This window comes from Heptranchias perlo, chromosome 20, assembly GCF_035084215.1.
Source record: "Heptranchias perlo isolate sHepPer1 chromosome 20, sHepPer1.hap1, whole genome shotgun sequence".
Lineage (NCBI taxonomy): Eukaryota > Metazoa > Chordata > Chondrichthyes > Hexanchiformes > Hexanchidae > Heptranchias > Heptranchias perlo.
The window spans coordinates 27,189,375-27,209,495 of NC_090344.1; the positions used below are offsets into that span (position 1 = coordinate 27,189,375).

General features: G+C 44.0%; 4 non-coding genes across 4 annotated transcripts; 2 read left to right on the forward strand and 2 right to left on the reverse strand.

Annotated features, from left to right (window-relative positions):
* Positions 1–639: 639 nt before the first annotated feature.
* On the reverse strand, positions 640–710 carry trnag-gcc (transfer RNA glycine (anticodon GCC)). Its single transcript has one exon. It is a non-coding gene; the product is annotated as a tRNA-Gly (tRNA).
* Positions 711–9,440: 8,730 nt separating this feature from the next.
* Positions 9,441–9,522, forward strand: trnas-acu (transfer RNA serine (anticodon ACU)). The gene has a single exon. It is a non-coding gene; the product is annotated as a tRNA-Ser (tRNA).
* Positions 9,523–14,444: 4,922 nt separating this feature from the next.
* trnap-agg (transfer RNA proline (anticodon AGG)) lies at positions 14,445–14,533 on the reverse strand. Its single transcript is given in 2 exon segments — positions 14,445–14,480; positions 14,498–14,533. It is a non-coding gene; the product is annotated as a tRNA-Pro (tRNA).
* Positions 14,534–18,685: 4,152 nt separating this feature from the next.
* trnat-agu (transfer RNA threonine (anticodon AGU)) lies at positions 18,686–18,759 on the forward strand. The gene has a single exon. It is a non-coding gene; the product is annotated as a tRNA-Thr (tRNA).
* The last annotated feature ends 1,362 nt before the right edge of the window (positions 18,760–20,121 follow it).

Sequence of the window (20,121 nt, forward strand, 5' to 3'; positions counted from 1 at the left end):
CCTATATGTTTAGAGGATGAGAATAGACATTATGCTACAGCTACACAAAGCTCTGGTTGGACCACACCTGGAGTACTGTGTTCAGTTTTGTGCACCGCACCTTAGGAAGGATATATTGGCCTTGGAGGGAGTGCAGTGTGATTTACTAGAAAGATAACTGGACTCTAAGCGATAAATTACGAGGAGAGATTACACAAACTATAGTTGTATTCCCTTCAATTTAGTAGATTAAGGGTTGATGTGATCGAAATGTTCAAGATATTAAGAGGAACTGATGTGGTAGATGGATAGAAACTATTTCCGCTCGTTGGGGTGTCTGGGACTTGGGGACATAGGCTAAACATTAGAGTCAGACTTTCAGGAGTGAAGTTAGGAAACACTTCTGCAAGCAAAGTGTTGGAGAAGTTTGGAACTCTCTTCCATAAACAGCAGTTGATGCGAGCTCAATTGTTAATTTCAAACCCGTGATTTATCGATTTTTGTTAACCAAAGATATTTAGAGCTATGGGACCAAGGCGGATACAGGGATTTCGGTCACAACTCAGCCATGATCGGATTGAGTTGCGGAACAGGCTCGACAGACCAAATACCACAATCCTGTTCCGAAGTTCCTCATTGGTGCAGAATGCAAAACGATCTTGCATTGACTGGGAATCGAACCCGGGTCTCCCGCGTGGCAGGCGAGAATTCTACCCCTGAACCACCAATGCTTGCTTTTGTAAAAGTTGCATGCTCCTATATGGAATGCTGTCTAAACGAACATGCCGTTTACAGCTGCGATGGCCGAGTGGTTCAAGCTTTGGTCTCAAAACCCCATTTGGGTTTTCCTGCCGAGGTTTGAATTTTGCTCGCAACCCCCAACTGTTGAAAGATCTCTTCAATGCTCAAATAGATTCATTGGAGTTAATTGACCGCATTTACCTCTCTCCCAGCATCAGAGATACTTTTAATTGAGCGTCCAATCTTCTCTTGCAAGATTTCAAGACCCGAGAAGGAATCTCTCCCAATCTGTAACTTAAATTCTGGTCGTTTGCAAAACCTGACATTTATACTCTTTATTTTATTTGCATGCATCTCTCTATCTTTCCCTGTCTCTGTCTCTTCTATCTCTGTTGTGCCCGACGGGCTTCTCAGGCTTCCTTGAACGGCGAAGGCTGATCTCATCTGCAACACCAGCAGAGAAAGGTAAAAAAAAGGCACTGAGACGGTTGGAAAAGTAAAGGTGCAACCCAGCTGCTGCAGCTAATGTCTACACACTTATGTCTCTTCACTCTCACAGTGAAACAAAGCATCAATTTGATTAAAGTATACTTCTGGTCGAGTGTATATTATCGCGATGCCGAGACAGACGGCAATTATATCATAGAATCCGAGAAAGTTATGCCAAAGAAGGAAGCCATTCTGCACATCGTGCCTGTGCCGGCCGAAAAATCGGTACCGAGCCTCATCTCACTTTCCAGCGTTTCGTCCCTAATCTTGTCGGTTATGGATCTTCACGTGCATATTGAAGTTTTTATTTTTCAATGCGATGAGGGTTTCCGCCTCTCCCACCCTTTCTGGCAGTGATTTTCCGACCCCCACACCCACCACCCTCTGGATGGAAAAAAAAATTCACTCCCCTCTAATCATTCTACCGATTACCTAAGATTGATGTATCCTGATTATTGACCTCCCTACGAAGGGAAATAGGTCCTTACTATACACTCGATCGAGGCCCGTCATAATGTTATACACCTCAATTAAATCTCCCAACAGCCTCCTCAGTTCCAAAGCAAACAACCCCAGCTTATCCAATCTAATCTCATAGCTAAAATTCTCCAGTTCTGGCAACATTGTCTTCAATCTCCTTTGTACCATCTCTCGTGCAATCACATCTTTCCTGTAATGTGGTGACCACAACTGTACGCAGTATTCTTGCTGTGGCCTAACTATTGTTTTATAAATTTCTACCAGAACCTCCACTGCTCTTATATTCTATGCCTCGGCTAATAAAGGAGAATATTCTTTATGGCTTCTTAACCACCTTATCTAGCTGTTCTGCTACCTTCTGGGATCTGTGGACATACACTCCAAGGTTTTGCTGTTTATCTTCATCTCTCAGTCTCCTCCCAAGCAATGTAGTTTCAGAGCAACTCATTCTGAAACGTCTTACTTCATAATTCAAGTCGTACAGTCGAAACCAATTTGTTAAACGGAGACTAATATTGGTGACTGGAAATAGTTAATGTACAACTTGATATTGCTGTGCACCGGAACAGAAAACGAGATTGGATGGACAGAAGAGGTCTGAAAGGATGGCCGATCGGCTGTGGGAGGCAGCGCACCTTTCAAATGACTCCACGGCTTCAGCATCAGTGGTTTGTTGGTCGAGGGGTGTGATTTTCGCTTGGAGGGTTGTGTTATGTGATACGCGCGCGATCTCAGTTTTAAATCCCGCATGACCCCTCCTCTTTCTGTGCTTTTAGTGAAAAGTCACCAATTAGCTTCCGATATCTTTTCAATGTTGCTGTTGGTGGAATTGAATTATATCCAGAGAATGTTTGAGCTCCAGAGGACAGAGTGCGGAAATTTCCAAGGCACAACACAGGTGAAAAAATAAATGTCTCAATATGATGAGGAGATTGAAGCTGAATGTGAATTTACCCCAGTGCAGTCGGTCTCATTGATATAAGATGACGGGATAGAGAGCGACATGTGCAGATGACGCCAAGATGGGCAGCACTGTAAGCAAAGTAGATGGAAGCAGAACATTACAGAGAGTATTTCATATAATAAATGAATGGGCAAAACTGTGGCAAATGGATTTCAATTTAGGTAAGTGTGAGGTCATCCAACTTGGACCTATAGAGCATTGATCAGAATACGTTCTAACTGGTGAAATGCTCGAAACCGTGGAGTTCCAAAGGGACTTAGCGGTCCATATACATAGATCATTAAAATGTCATGGACAGGTACAGAAAATAATCAAAAAGGCTAATGGAAAACTAGCTTTTATATCTAAAGGACCAGAATACAAGGTGATAGACATTATGCTACAGCTATACAAAGCTCTGGTTAGACCACACCTGGAGTACTGTGTTCAATTCTGGGCACCGCACCTTAGGAAGGATATTTTGGCCGTGGAGGTAGTGCAGTGTAATTTTTCTAGATTGATACCTGGAATCCAAGGGTTAAATTACGAGGGGAGATTACACAAACTAGGGTTGTATTCCCTGGAATTTAGTAGAATAAGGGCTGATTTGATTGACGTTTTCAAGATATTACGGGGAACTGTTGGTGTTGATGGAGAGAAACTCTTCTCGCTCGTTCGGATGTCCAGGACTCGGGAACCTGGCCTAAAAATTAGAGTCAGGAATTTCAGGAGTGAAATTAGTTAACACTTCAACAAGCAAAGGGGGGTAGAAGTTTGGAACTCTCTTCTGCAAGCGACAGTGTTAGCTTAATTGTTAATTTTAATCCTGAGACTGATAGATTTTTTTCGTTAACCAGTGGTATTGAGGGATACGGAGCGAAGGCGGTTATATGGAATTAGGTCACAGATCAGCCATGATCTCACTGAATTGCGGAACTGGCTCGAGTAGCTCAATGGCTTACTCATCTTCCTAATATGGTGCAAAACACGAAACGTTCATGCATTGTCCACGAATCGAATCCGTGTCAGAGGCGAGAAATCCATCCCAGAGCCACCAATACTCGTACGTACACGCACTGCATATGTCCATTTATGTTACTCTCATAGTGATTGAAAGCTGCAATTTGAGTAAACTATACTTATGGTAGAATGTAAACTATGCCGATGTCGAGACAGACGATTATGTTGTTTAGAGCAATTCATTCTGCATAGTGTTACTTGATTATGCAAGTCTTACATTCAAAGCAATTTTAATAAAGAGCGAGAAATATTGTTGATATGAAATGATCAGTGTAGAATCTGATATTGCTCTACATCGTGCATCGGAGAAGAAAGCGGGATTGGATGGACAGAGCCTTCTGAAAGGATGGCGGAACGGCTGCATGGCAGCGAAATTTTACAGCGGCTGCACGGCTCTGTTGCTTGTTGGTCTTTGGGTCTGAATGTCGCTCAGGAAGTTCGAATCGTTCAAAATTCCGAATGAGCCCTGTTATATCCCCATTTTTAGTCAAAAATCACCAATTGGCTTCTTACATCTTTTCAGCGGTGTGGAAGGCAGTTTTGACTTATCTCCAGCAGAGCATGTTTGAGCACATGTGGACGAAATGAAGATAATCTTTCAAGAAGTTGTAGATTGAAGCCGGCACATGAATTTATCCCAATTCAGACAATCTCGTGGGTACAGAACAAAAAAGGTAAAGGAAGCTGCATTGGCCTGGAAACAAACCCCAGGTTTCCCACCAGCAGGCGAGGGTTCCACCACTGAACCACCAATGGACACACGGCTGCAGGCAGCACGTGTAGCTTTGGATACATGACGAGAACATGTACTCTGGCAGAGTTCCTGTGATTACCCTACGCAATCGACTCTACAGTTGCGCGGTGCCCTTTGTGTTAAATTATGGATCAAGCATGGTCGTGAAATTCACTGGGGGCTCGAAACCAGCTTACACGACGATTGTGAAACAGTCAAATAAATAAGAGCTGTAATTACCAGGCAGTGTTTACTTCTCTCAGAGGTAAGGGATAATCTAGCCCAATGTTCACCTTTAAGATTTCACGACTTGAGACAGAATTTCAAAAAAACTGTACCTTAAATTCTGCTCAATCACAGAATTTGGAGATTTATACTATTTGATTTCTTTGCATGCATCTCTCTATCGCTGTCTGCGTTTCTTCTCTCTCGGTGTTTACCCCTGATGGACTTATCAGGCTTTCTTGATCGGCCAGGTCTGGAAACCGGGGATGGAAAAGACTGTCGGATCTTCAGTCCAATTGTTGGATTTCGGCGGGATGAGCTTTGCTATTTTCCGTCTCCGTTTTCGGAAAATATAAACCCAGATGGGATTTCACCTCCTCGGGTCCCGTCACCTCCGGGTAATGGGAATGAACCCGATCTATCACTCGGTCGGAACATCCGTATTCTTATTGCTTAAGTATAAAATTACGGGGTTACAGTTATTTTCAGGACGCATTTTAGAAATTAACACGTAACAGACTTATGCGAAAACTAGAAGCACGTGGAATTAAAGGACCTGTGGTAACGTGGGCACCTAATTGGCTCAGGAATGGGAGGCAGAGAGTAATGGTGAACGGATACCCTTATACATTAGGGTCTCTATACTTGAATTATTTTTTCATTTATTGGAGCATCGGAACAGGAATAGGCCATTCAGCCCCTCGAGCCTCCAGGTTAACACACCCTTCCTGAGGTGGGGTGTCCAGAACTGAATGATGTCCTCCAGATGGGGTCTCATCAGAGCTCTGTGCAGCTGTAACATAACTTCCACCCCTTTGTATTCCAGCCTTCTTGAAATAAACGGGGAGAGTAAGAGCTCAAGAATGAAAGCGAGAGAGAGCAAGACGAATAGAGAGAGACAGACAGACAGACAGATCACGAGGCATTGGAGAAAGCGTCGCTGTGTCGATTTCTCAGGAGCTGCTGTGAATCCCCACTGAGCTTTCGAACCACTTGCTCCACCGCAGCAAAAAGTCATAAGCAGCAAATGGGTAATGTGAAATCACATAATCGACAGCCGATTTGTGGCGCAATCTGTCGCACGTTGGACTTCCAATTAGCAGTTCCAAAGTTGTGGATTCCAATTTGACTACCGTTGAAGTTCACGGCTCAATTTTGGCGGTGGGAATTAGAACTTTGCAGCAAAACCGCAACAGGATCACGAATGTTCATCAAAGAAGGGAAACAACCCTCTTGTCGCTCCTGAAAATCGCAAGAATTAAAGTATCGTGACTGAGCGGTCTAACCCGCTGGTTTAAAGCTCCAGTTAAATCCCATAATTTGTAGATGGATCAAAATCACGGTTTGTAGCTCCAATTCCGCAGCCTCCTTCCTGTAAACTAATAAAACTAAACATCTCATCTGTTTTTACAACAGCGTAGGCCGGAGGAACCACATGGCTGAACAAATAACTAGATGCATTTTGTAACACACCAATTGCACATTCTGCTCCGTTCGAAATGTTCACAAAGAAAAGGATTGGTTGATCTAGATGAGACTCAACTAACAACCTCGGCATTTCCCGACCCTGTACTGTCATATAAGAACCGCCCACTGACTGATCGCGCCGCAAGAGCCCGGTCACTTTGATCACCCGTCCCACTCTGCTGGAAGGAATATTAAGGAGAGAGGCCCTCACCTGTGGGAACGTGTCCTGTCCCCGTGATGAAAATAATATCTGCACTTTCACTTTCAGCTTCTTTCACATCCTCTGCTCCATCACACTACATTCGGGTTTTCTGTGAACAGGTCAAAATAAACATTGGCAGAAACTCTAAGAGCATTGGGATTCAAACCCACGCCTCTATAGAAATTAAATGTAACACCTTAGACCGCGTGGCCGCGCTACCATAATGTCACAGTAATGTTTAAAGAGCTGTTGAATGCACAAATAAATGAATTGAAGCTAATTGACCGCATTTACCCCGTGCTGGGGCTGTTCTCCTTCGAGCAGAGAAGGTTAAGAGGAGATGTGATCGAAGTGTTCAAAATAATGAAGGGTTTAGATAAAGTAAATAAAGAGAAACTGTTCCCATTGGCGGAAGGGTCGAGAACCAGTGGACACAGATTTGAGGTGACTGCCAAAAGAACCAAAGGCGACATGAGGAAACACTTCTTTAACCAGCGAGTAGTTATAATCTGGAATGCGCTGCCTGAAAGGGTGATGGAACCAAATTCAATCGTGAATTTCAAAAAAGGAATTGGATAAATACTTGGAGGGAAATAAATTCAGGCCGACCGGGAAGCGGCGCGGGAGTGGGACCAACTGGATCGCTCTTACAATGAGCCGGCACGGGTTCGATGGACCGAATGGCCTCCTTCTGTGCTGTAACCATTTTATGATTGTATGATTCTATTTATTCTCTTTATTTTTTTTGCATGCATTTCTCTATTTCTCCCTGTCTCTGTCTCTTGTGTTGTCTCAGGCTTCCTTGAACGGCGTTGGCTGATCGAACCTGCAAAACCAGCAGAGAAGGTGAAAGAATGACTGAGACGGTAGGAAAAGTAAAGGTGCAACCCAGCTGCTGCAGCCAATGTCTACACAATAATGTCTCTTCGCTCTCAAGTAAGTCACTTTCTTTTCATTCCTCTTCTTTCGTTCTTTTTCTTTCTGCCTCCAGCACCTGTGTCCGTATCCTGTTTTTGTTCTCTCATGTGTCTCTGTTGGATGATCAAAAATTCAGACCCGCCGCTTCTTCTAGCTTTTTCTTCCTTCCACAATCATGATCCATTTCATTGAGACTTTACTGCGGCCTTGCCCACTCTAACATTTACTTTCACATTCTTACGCCTTTATGTTTGCTCGACATCGACCGATGTTTCTCGGGGGCACATGTTCCGTTCGCACCAATGTTCATTTGTGCCTTGAAACCAATCGATACATTTCGATCTCCGTGACTCTTCCAGAGACAAGCACGAAGAAAGCAGGGCTGGCATTCGGAAGGACAGCGGCATACTTTCCCGTGAAATTTCCATGGGGTATCTTGTGACACGTGGGATGTTAACTGAAGAACTGGGTTTTGTTTTCATGGTCGTTGGCGCTTTTCCCCGAGCAGTTGATGTGCGGGAGAGACGGGCGGCACGACATAGCTGCGAATGACGGCTGAAAGATGCAGTTTTGGCAATCTGGGCGGTGCAGTCAGGTCGGAAATGTTCCGCTTGATCTTAATAGGTCTGTGGAAATGTCCGATTGAAAAGGAATGAGGAGAAATGAGAAGAGCGGGAATGGTGAAAAAGTGTCGATTACAGGAAGTTGGCCGTGAGCGAAAGGTCCTTTGAATGTCCGGCGCGGAGGGGATTTTGTTCAGAAACGACACACTTTAAAGCGCGTGGGGAAAGTGAAGTGCGAGCTTTGTCCTTGGGTCAAACTGGGTGTTTTCAGGAAAACAGAAATTGTGAAATTACAAAAATGAAAACAGAAAATGCTTGAAACACTCAGCAGGTCAGGCAGCGCCTGTGGAGAAAGAACCAGAGGGAAGGTTTCAGCCCTCCGAACTTTTTCATCAGAAATGGATAGATTGGTATGTAGAAGAGTAGCTGAACTGTCTAAGATGCTGGTGTCAATCTTTCGATCATGTGGGTTTGAATTCCCCCTCTGCCACATTTGGTGGAGCTGTTTATTTTGGCCGCCTCACCTAAAAATCTTCTTTCCAAAGAAGTGCGTTTCCGCATTGCTGGCTTACATCTGTTTGCACAAATCAGCAAAGTCTGAATTGCCACCCAAAATGTTTCTTGCACGGAGGTGTTGGGAGTGTAAGGGGTGATCCAGGTGAAGTGTCAATCAAAGTGCGCAATGGCCCCCTGGTAAACGAAGTATCTCTTATGGTGAGCATAAGATGAAAGATATGTACCATAATTATGTATTTCTTCTTTGCATCGCAGTAGAATTTATTATCAGGGAATGGACATGTAAAGGTCCATTTACGTCATGCTCCGGTCGCTTTGCATCGCCCCTGACACATAGATTCGAATCAGAGAAAGGTTACTGCATGGAAAGAGGCCATTCGGCACATCGAGTCCGTGCCGGCTCTCTGCAAGAGCAATCCAGCTGGACCCCACCGCCCCACCCCGCCCTTTCCCTGTCGCCCTTTATTTTTCTTTCGTTTCAAGTACTTATCCAGTTCCCTGTTGAAGGCCATGATTGAATCTGCCTCCACCACCCCTCGGGCAGTGCATTCCAGATCATAAACACTCGCTGTGTAAAAAAGTTTTTCCTCATGTCACCTTTGGCTCTTTTGCCAAACACCTCAAATCTATGTCCTCTGGTCATTGACCCTTCCGCCAATGGGAACTGTTTCTCTCTATCTGCTCTGTCCAGATCCTTCATGATTTTGAATACCTCTATTAAATCTCCTCGCAACCGTCTCTATTCCAAGGAGAACAACCCCACCTTCTCCAGTCTATCCATGAAACTAAAGCCCCTCATTCATGGAATCTTTCCAGGAATCACCCACCATCAACATCCTGGTGATCACCATGAACCAGAAAGTTAACTGAACCAGCCATATGAATACTGTGGCGAAAAGAGCAGGTCAGAGGTTGGATATTCTGCGCCGAGTAACTCACCACCTGACTCTCCAAAGCCGTCCCACCATCTGCAAGGCGCAAGTCAGGGTTGTAATAGAATACTCATGTGATAGTCACCTACATGAAATGTCAACTCTGTTTCTATATCGAAGGATTCTGCCTGACCTGCTGAGGATATCCAGCATTTCCTGTTTTCATTTCAGTTTGGCAACATAGCCAGTATTTCCATTTTGAATAAAGGAGCTTGTGTGAGCTTCTGCATGTGACGAGGTGGCCGAGTGGTTAAGGCGATGGACTACTAATCCATTGTGCTCTGCACGCGTGGGTTCGAATCCCATTCTCGTCGATGTGGTGTTCAATTTTGTTTTTTTCATTCAGTCCATCCAGAAGGTCGGGTCCCTGGAAGGTCGCGAAGAATCAAAGTGTGCAGTCGTGTCATTGGAAAATGAGTAAATCTTATAGTCAACGTAAGAGAAACTTATGTACCATAATTATGATTTATGTCCGGATCATTCCGTGTCTGTGTCTGTTTGAAAGTGATATGCTGTCAGTCCCGGATCATTCCATGTCTCTATCTGTTTAAAAGGGATGTGCTGTAAGCCGCGGATCATTCCGTGTCTGTGTCCGTTTAAAAGGGTTGTGCTGTTCGTCCCGGATCATTCCGTGCCTGTGTCGGTTTAAATGGGATGTGCTGTCAGTCCCGGATCATTCCGTGTCTGTGTCTGTTTAAAAGGGATGTGCTGTCAGTCCCATATCATTCAGTGTCTGTTTATGTTTAAAAGGGATGTGCTGTCAGTCCCGGATCATTCCGTATCTGTTTCACCCGATTTTCTTGATACTTTTTTCCGACTGAACTGAAATGAAGATCCTCTCTGGAGAAGAAGGTTCACCGCCTGCTGTTGACATCAAGTTCATTCTGCTGGGCTTCCATTCCAATCTCCGCACTCGATCCCCCATTCAGTCCCACCCCGCCTGGATATTATAATGTGCGATATTCATAAGGGAATGGAGAAGCCGAATATCATGGTTATAATTTTTTGGCTCCACAACACTGAATATTATCAATTCCAACGATTCAGAAGGTCATCATAGAATCATAGAATCTTACAGCATAGAAGGAGGCCATTCGGCCATCGTACCTGTGCCGGCTATTTTTCGAAGACCTGTCCAAATTAGACCCACACCCCAGATTTTCCCCATCACCCTGCAAATTAGTCCTCTTCAAGTACATGTCCAATTGCCTTTTGAATGGTCCAGTGGAATCTGCTTCCACCACCCTTTCAGGAAGTGCGTTCCTGATCTTAACAAACCCTCTGTGTGAAAAAAAATCTCTTAGATTCCTCTCTAGTTATTTTGCCAAATATTTTAAATCTATGACCTTTGGTTACCGACCCACTTGCCAGAGGAAATAGTTTCTCCCTACTTGCTCTTTCAAAACCCCTCATTATTTTGAACACCTCTATTAGGTCTCCCGTTAACCTTCTCTGCTGCAAGGAGAATAATTCCAGCTTCTCCAATCTCTCCAAATAACTGAATTCCCTCATCCCTGGTATCATCCAGGCCAACCTGCTCTGAATCCTCTTCAATCCCTTTTCATCCATTTTATAGTATGGTGCCCAGAAGTATAAAATACATCCCAGCTGAGGCCTAACCAGTGATTTGTAAAGGTTTAGTGTGACTTCCATGTATTTAAATTCAATGCCCCCATTTACGAAGCCAAATATCCCATCCGTTTTTTGAACTACCTTATCTACTTGCCCTGTTTTGTGAATATGCTCCCCCAGGTCCCTCTGCTCTTGCAACCCCCCATAAATTGTTCCATTGAGATTATACTGCCTCTTCTTGTTCTTCTTCCAAAAGTGCATCACTTCACACTGATCGACGTTAAATCTGTCACGTGACTGCCCATTTGACCAGTCTGTGCATGTTCTCCTGAAGTCTGCTACTTTCTTCCTCACTATGTTCTCAGTTGCCAAGTTTTGTATCATCCGCAAACTTCGAAACTGTACTCCCTATTCCTACATCCAAGTCATGTATATATAACAAGAAAAGCAATAGTCCTAATACCGACCCCTGGGGGATCCCACTGCACATTTCTCTCCAGTCAGAAAAACATCCGTTCACCACGACTCTCTGCCTCCGATCCTTTAGCTAATTACGTGCTCACGTTGCCACCGGTCCATTGATCCCACGTGCTTCTAGTTTTCGAATAAGTCTGTTATCTGTTAATTTCTAAAATGTGTCCTCAAAATAACTGTAACCCCGTTATTTTTCTTAAGCAATGAGAATACAGATATTAAGACCGAATGATAGATTGGGTTCATTCCCATTACCCGATGTTGACGGGACCCGAGGAGATGAAAACCCATCTGGGTTTATATTTTCCAAAAACGGAGACGAAAATCGCATAGCCCCTCCCGTCAAAATCCAACAATTGGACTGAAGATCCGACATTCTGGAAACCCGGGCGTTACAGAAACCCTTCTGGAACGCCCGGGTTTCCAGACCTGGCCGTTCAAAGAAGCCGGATAAGTCCATCAGGGGGGTATCAGAGAGAGAGAAGAAACACAGACAGAGAGAGAGATACATGCAAAGAAAAATAGTATAAATCTCCAAATTCTGTGATTGAGCAGAATTTAAGGTACAGCTTAAAGGCAATTCGTGAAATCTTGGAGGTGGACATACGGGAACTCTGCATGACTGCATGTTCTAGACATGTATCCAACGCTACTCGTGCAGTGTGCATTGGTGGTTCAGTGTGGAACCCTTGCCTGCCGGCGGGAAACCATGAGTTTGTTTCCAGGACAATGCAGCATCCTTTACCTTTTGTATTCTGTGCCCATGAGATCGCCTGAATTGGGATAAATTCATGTGACGGCTTCAATCGGTCCAACTTCTTGAAAGATTATCTTCATTTCGTCAACGTGTGTTACGTGGACAAACCCTCTGCATTCTGTCCTCTGGTGCTCAGACATGCCCTGCTGGAGATAAGTCAAACCTGCCTTCTGCACCTCTGAAAGGAAATGAGAAGCCAATTGGTGATCTTTGACTAAAAATGGGAACAAAACGGGGCTCATCCGGGATTTGAACCAGTGAAACTGCCTGACCGAGAATCAGACCCAAAGACCAACTGGCAACAGAGCCGTGCAGCCACTGTAAAATTTTGCTGCAACGCAGCCGATCCGCTATCCTTTCAGAACGCTCTGTCCATTCAATTCCGCTTTCTTGTACGATATACGATATCGAACAATGTCAGGTTCTGCACTAATTATATCATATCAACAATATCAAATTCGTTTTGAATGTACGACTTGTATTCTCAAGTTACACTTTACGGAATGAATTGCTCTGAAACGACATTGTCGTCTGTCTCGGCATCGTCATAGTTTACACTCGACCATAAGTACACTTTACTCAAATTGCTGCTTTCATTCACTGTGAGAGTGAAGATCCATGAATGTGGAGACATTAGCTACGAATTTATCAGCTGGGTTGCTCCTACCCTTTTCCGACTTTCTCAGTCTTTTATTTATTTACCCTTCTCTGCTGGTCTTGCAGATTAGATCAGCTCTCGCCATTCAAGGAAGCCTGAGAAGTCCATCGGGGACAACACAGAGAGACAAGAGACAGAGACAGGGAGAGATAGAGAGATGCAGGCAAAGAAAATAGAGTATAAATGTCAGGTTTTGCAAACTAGCAGACTTTAAGTTCCTGATTGGGAGAGATTCCCTCTCGGCTCTTGAAATCTTGCAAGAGAAGATTTGACACTAATTAAAAGCACCGGCCACGCTGTCGAATCTCTCATTCTGGGAGAGAGGTAAATGAGGTCAATTAACTCCAATTAATCTATTTCAGCACTGAAGTGATCTTTGAACATGAGCTCTGCGAGCAGAATTCAAACCTGCGCAGGAAAACCTCAATTGAATTTTGAGTCCAACGGTTTAAACACTCGGCCACCGCAGCTGTAAACGGCATGTTCGTTCAGATCGGATTCCAAATGGACACTTGCCGCTATTAAGAACGCGCGCGTTGGTTGTTCAGGGGTCGAATTCTCAATTCTTATGCGGGAGACTTTGGTTCGATTTCCGGCCAATGCAGAATCATTCTCACCAATGAGGAGCTGAGGAATATAAGTATGCCATTTCTCCCCTCGAGCCTGTTCCGCAATTCAAACAGATCATGGCTGATATGTGACCGAACTCCAGATAATCGCCTTCGCTCCGTATCGCTTAATTACTTCAGTTAACAAAAATCGATCAATCTCAGGTTTAAAATTAACAATTCAGTTCGCATCAACTGCCGTTGCGGAAGAGAGTTCCAAACTTCTCCCTCCCTTTGCTTGCAGAGGTGTTTCCCAACTTCACTCCTGAAAGTCCTGACCCTAATGTTTAGGCTATGTCCCCTAGTTCTAGACACCCCAACCTGCGGAAATAGATTTTCTCTATCTGCTCCATCAGTTCCCCTTAATATTTTGAAAAGTTCGATCAAATCAGCTCTTAATCCACTAAATTCGAGGTAAACCCGAGTTTCTGTAATCTCTCCGCGTAATTTAACCCTTGGGGTCCAGGTAACATTCCAGTAAACCGAAGCTGCACTCGCTCCACAGCCGATATATCCTTCCTAAGGTGCGTTGCCCAGAACTGAATACAATACTTCAGGTGTGGTCTAAGCAGGGCTTTGTTTTGCTGTATCATAATGCCTATCCCCTTGTATTCTGGTCCTCTAGATATAAAGACCAACATTCCATTAATATTTTTGATTATTTTTTGTACCTGTCAATGACATTTTAATGATGTATGTATATGGACACATCAATCTTTTTGGACCTCCACTGTTTCGAGCTTTTCACCATTTACAAAGTATTCTGATCTATCCTTTTTGGTCCAAAGTGGATGACCTCACACTTGACAAAATTGATATCGATTTGCCACAATTTTACCCATTCATTTATTATATTAATGCCTCTCTGTAATTTTATATTTCCATCTGCACTGCTTACAATGCTGCCCATCTTGGTGTCATCGGCAAACTTGGATATGTGACTTTCTATCCCGTCATCTAATATCCGCCTGAATTGGGAAAAATCCAAATTCAGCTTCAATCTCCTCATCATCTTGAGACATTTTATTTCCTTCACGTGTGTTGCGCCGACGAAACTTCGGCATTGAGTCCACTGGAGCTCAAACATACTCTGGATTTCATTCAGTTCAACCAACAGCAACACTGAAAATATGTCAGAAGCCAATTGGTGACATTTCACTAAAAGGAGGGCTCGTCCGGGATTTGAACCCGGGACCTCTCGCATATCACTCAATGAAACGCCCTAAGCGAGAATCATACCCCTAGACCAACGAGCCGCTATCAGTTCAGATATGCAGCCAGTGTAAAAGTTCGTTGCCTCCCACAGCCGATCGGCCATCCTTTCAGACCACGTCTGTGCATCCAATCTCGTTTTCTGCTCCGGTGTCCATCAATATCAAGTTGCACACTAAATATTTCCAATCACCAATATTAGTCTCCCTTTACCAAATTGGTTTCGAGTGTACGACTTGAGTTGTCAAGTGAGACGTTTCAGAATTATTTGCTCTTAAACTACATTGCTTGGGAGGATACTGAGAGGTGTGTCGATTTGCGGCACGCTCTATTCCCTTTGCATCGCCTCATGCACATTGAGTTGAATCATGGAAAGGCTACAGCACGGAAAGAGGCCATTCGGCCCATCGAGTCCGTGCTCGCTCTCTGCAAGAGCAATCCAGCTAGAAACACTCCCCCGCCTTTCCCCGAAGCCCTGCATTTTTTTCCATTCAAGTACTTGTCCAGTTCCCTTTTGAAGGCCATGATTGAATCTGCCTCCATCAGACCCTCGGGCAGTGCATTCCAGATCCGACCCTCTTGCTGTGTGAAAAAGTTTTTCCTCATGTCACCTTTGGTTATTTTGCCAATCACCTGAAACCGATGTCCTCTGGTTCTTGACCCTTCCGCCAATGGGAACAGTTTCTCTCCATCTTCTATGTCGAGATCCTTCATGATTTTGAATACCTCTATCAAATCTCCACAGAACCGTCTCTTTTCCGAGGAGAACAACCTCAGATTCTCCAGTCTATCCACGTAACTAAAGTCCCTCATCCCTGCAATTATGCTGGTAATTTTTTTCTGCACCCCCCTCCAAGGCCTTCACATCTTTCCTGAAGTGCGGTGTCCCGAACCGGACACAATACTTCAGTTGTGTTCGAACCAGTGTGTTATAATGTTTCATCCTGACTTCTATACTTTTGCACTCTATACATCTATTTATAAAGCCCAGGACCCCGAATGCTTTTTAACAGCTTTCTCAACCTGCCCTGCCACATTCAACGATTTGTACACATGAACCTCTCTTTGTTCCTGTACTGCTTTCACATTTGTGCCCTGGAGTTTATATTGCCTCTCCTCGTTCTTCCAACCGAAATGTATCACTTCGCATTTTTCTGCGTTAAATTTCATCTGCCACGTCTCCGCCCATGCCACCAGCCTGTCTATGTCATTTGAAGTCTATCACTGTCCTTAACACTGTTTACGACCCTTCCAAGGTTTGTTTCATCTGCAAATTTTGAAATTGTGCCCTGTGCACTAAAGTCCAAGTCATTGATATATATCAAGAAAAGCAGTGGTCCGAGCACTGATCCCTGGGGAACACCACTGTACAACTCTCTCCAGTTCGAAAAAGAACCGTTCCCCAGTAATCTGTTTCCTGTCCCTTTCTTGATGATAAGCCTACCATGCAGCACTTTATCAAAGACCTTTTGAAAGTCCATATACACCCCATCAACTGAATTGCATTCATCTATCCTCTCTGTTGCCTCATCAAAAACTCTTACAGGTGAGTTAACCACGATTTGTATTTAACAAATCCGTGCTGGCTTTCCCTAATCAATTCACCCTCGACCAAGTGACTGTTAATTCTGTCCCGGATTATCGTTTCTAAAAGTTTCCCCACCACTGAGGTTAAACTGACTGGCCTATATTTGCTGGGTTTATCCGTGCACCCATTTCTGAACAAGGGTGCAACCTTTGCAATTCTCCAGTCCTCTGGCACCACCCACATATCTAAGGATGTTGATAGATTATGGCTAGTACCTCTGCAATTTCCACCCTTACTTCCCTCAGCAACCGAGCATGTATCCCATCCGGAACAGGTGATTTACCGACTTTAAGTACAGCCAGCCGTTCAAGTGCCTCTTCTTTATCAATTTTTAGACCATCCAGTATCTCAACTATAAGTTCCTTTGCTGAGACTCTGGCAGCATCTTCTTCCTTGGTAAAGGCAGATGCAAAGTACTCATTTGGTACCTCGGCCATCCCCTCTGCCTCCATGAGTAGATCTCCTTGATCGGGCCGAATCCGCCTCTCGCCTACGCTTACTACCCGTTTACTGTTTACATGCCTGCAGAAGACTTTTGGATTCCCTTTTATGTTTACCGTCAGTCCATAGTCATATTTCTCTTTGCCTCTCATTTCCTTTTTCTCTTCCCCTCTGAACTCCCTAATTTCGGCCTGGTGAATGAGAGCATAAAAAAGTTAGCATTTCATTCAGCCGGAAACAGAAAGTTACTGGTTGATTAATGGCGATTTGAACAAGCATTCGTCTTTTTTACAGAGTTTAATGAGTGTTGCGAAATTAATACAGTGAACTAGAATTCCTGATGGGGAACCGCTTCAGACAACACATTACTGCCCACACTGGGAAAAAGGATACTTCCGAAACTTTGACAACACATCGCAGGTCCCGCTGCAAAGTGACAGCTTGCCAGCTATTCCGAAATTTCGAGCCTGGACAGGGAGTTAAACGCTGGACCATCAGCTCACTGCCCACTTTAAAAGTCTGATACTCTACCGACTGAGCTACCCAGGCTCGATACAACATAAGCTCCCATCGTGCATATTCATGGGAGATCTCTGAATCATCCCTGCAGCCGGCGAGCAAGGGTGAGGTCCGTTTTATAAAATTCTCAGCAACGTGTTGAGGAGAATCCTTGTTCCTGTTGAACATGATGTAAGAAACATGGACAGTGAACTCGTGAGTTTACAATTCTTCTTGTGTGTGCCAAATGTCTTGTCATTCGTTAGCACCAATTAAAATAACACTTTACCCAGCGGCACAAAAGCTGAACTTGTCCCACACGGGAGCTGGAAAAGGCCTCTCGACCTTTCAGCGTATTAACATCTGTAAGCTGAATAATTTCTCCCGTTACACAGTGACACCAGGCAGCTGATTTCCCTTCAAAATTTTGCCAACACGAAACTTCCAACCGATGAATATCGGCTTAACGAAAAGAAGAATTGTTTGTTTGGTTCTTTAGATTTAAAGATCTCGTACCGGCCCCTTTGCCATATGAGCTGCCGCAAAAAGTCCCCTCTCCCGCTATGAACAAGTAAACTGGCACCTGCTATTGCAAGACGGCAGGCCGGAGGAACCCAAGAGCCCACATGGGAACACTAAGAAGTAGACGCGTTATGGAACATACCAGTTGTACCTTGAACTCCAGTCAAAATGTTCGGAGTAAAAGGTTTGATTATTTTAGAAGACGCTCGAACTCACAACCTGGTCATTTCTGGAGACCATACTGCTATAAATAAGTAACGCACGCTCAATAATTGTGCAACACGAGAGCAGCGAACAACCGACAGCATCAGCGCTCCTGCCAAACAGCTTCATTTTCGGTCTCTCAATTATCACTTCGAGATCTTTCTCAAACAGAAGCCTCCAATCAAGATGCGCTTCATTAAATAACAATTCTTAAATCAAGAGAGTTTTGATCGATCATGACGAAAGCATGTACAATTTCCTCACTTGTTCCTTTCAATCCCCTGGGATGGCAAACATCAGGTCGTGGAGATTTGTCTATCTTTCGCCTAATTATTTTCTCCATTGCCATTATTTTACTATAACGAAACCCCTTGATTTATTAACAGTTTTCCTCGTGTCTCTGCTGTGTTAGCCTCATCCATTTCTGTGACGACCGATGCAAAGTAAAAATTTAGCAACTCTGCCATTTCCTGATTTTCAATTACAATATCACCTCCATCTGTCTTCAAGCGGCCCACATTACTCCAAGCCTCCCTTCGTTCTCTTAATATATTTGGAAAAACCTTGAGAGTTGTCCTCATTTTCCCTCACAAGTTTTTCTCCTTTTCCCTTTTTGCTCCTCTTACGCTTTTTTTTAGTTTCAGCACCACAATAAACAACACTTCGCTGTAAAGTTCGGCTCAATAGTTCTCCAATGTCAGAGCGAGAATTGTCTGATCCCCGAATTTATTTAATGTAACAAATACAATCACACATAATCATCCGTGTATCAACGCACTGATGGATACACAAAGATAAACACAGCGAGAAATCCAGTCAGTGTCGGAATGCACAGGTGAACGGACAAGCGAAACAGACAAAGATAAAACGGCCTGAACCCCCAACAGTGAAGTGTCGCTGATAGATATTAATGAGAGGAGGTGGAGACAAAGTGTCATCAATTGGCGCTGTGGCTTAGTTGGTTAAAGCGTCTGTCTAGTAAACAGAAGATCTTGGGTTCAACTCCCAGCAGTGCCTTGTGCAGCTGGTTATTTTACCTAATTTGTGGAATTGAGCGACAAAATAACACTGTGGTGTTTGTTCAGGAGGAAACGGAGAACCGAATGACTGTTCAAAAACGCCCTTTCATTGCACAGACAGACCTCTCATAGAATGTGTCTGCAACACGTTAATTTCAAGACACGTTCTTGTTTCTGGGCTCGTTGGGGTCGTGGTATATTTCGCGATTTGAGGTTCAAACCCGGAAGTAGTCCTAATTTGGTTCAAGACTTGTGATCTTGACCTGCGGTGCAAACGTTTGCAAAGAGGGAAAGGAAGTCCCCAAATCACTCCACCTGAATCGCCAGGCCCGGATGAAATACATCCCAGGCTGTTAACAGAAGCAAGGAAGGAAATATCGGAGGCTCTGACCATCATTTTCCAATCCTCCCTGGCTGCAGGTGTGATGCCGGAGGATTGGAAGACTGCTGAAGTTGCACCGTTGTTTAAAAAGGGAGAAAGGAATAGATCGAATTATTGCAGCCCAGTCAGCCTAACCTCGGTATTAATCTTCATTTAGAAAGGGACGGATTAATGAAGGGCAGTCAGCATGGATTTGTTAAGGGAAGGTCGTTTGAATTGAATTGTTTTGGAGGTATCAAGGAAGGTGGATGAGGGTGGTGCGTTTTTTGTAGTCTACATAGATTTTCGCGAGGCTTTTGACAAAGTCCTACATGGCAGATTGGTCAAAAGTGTAAAAGCCCATTGGATCCAAGGGAAATTGTCAAGTTGATCCAAAATTGACCGAGTGGCAGGAAGCAATGGTCGACGGGTGTTTTTGTGACTGCAAGGCTGTCTCGAGTGGGGTTCCGCAGGGATCCGTACTAGGTCGCTGCTTTTCGTGGCACAGATCATTGATTTGGATTTAAATGTACGGGGTATTATTAACAATTTTGCAGAAGATGCAAAAATTGGTCGTGTGGTTGATGGTGAGGAGGGAAGCTGTGGACTGCAGGAAGATATCAGTGGAATGGACAGGTGGATAGAATAGTGGCAAATGCAATTCAATCTGGAGAATGAGGTAATGCATTTAGGGAGGGCAAACAAGGCAAGGGAATACACAATAAATATTGAAACTAATTTGCCATTTACACGCCCATTTTGCAAGTTTACTGATGTATTAACTACAGCTCCCAATTATGTGCTGTCTGTCAATTTTAAAATTGTATTTCCGATTCCTATGACTAAATCATTAATGTAAATTGTGAACAACAGTGGTCCCAGCACCGATAAATTGTGAACAACAGTGATCCCATCACCGATAAATTGTGAACAACAGTTGTCGCAGCACCGATAAATTGAGAACAACAGTGGTCCCAGCACCGATAAATTTTGAACAAC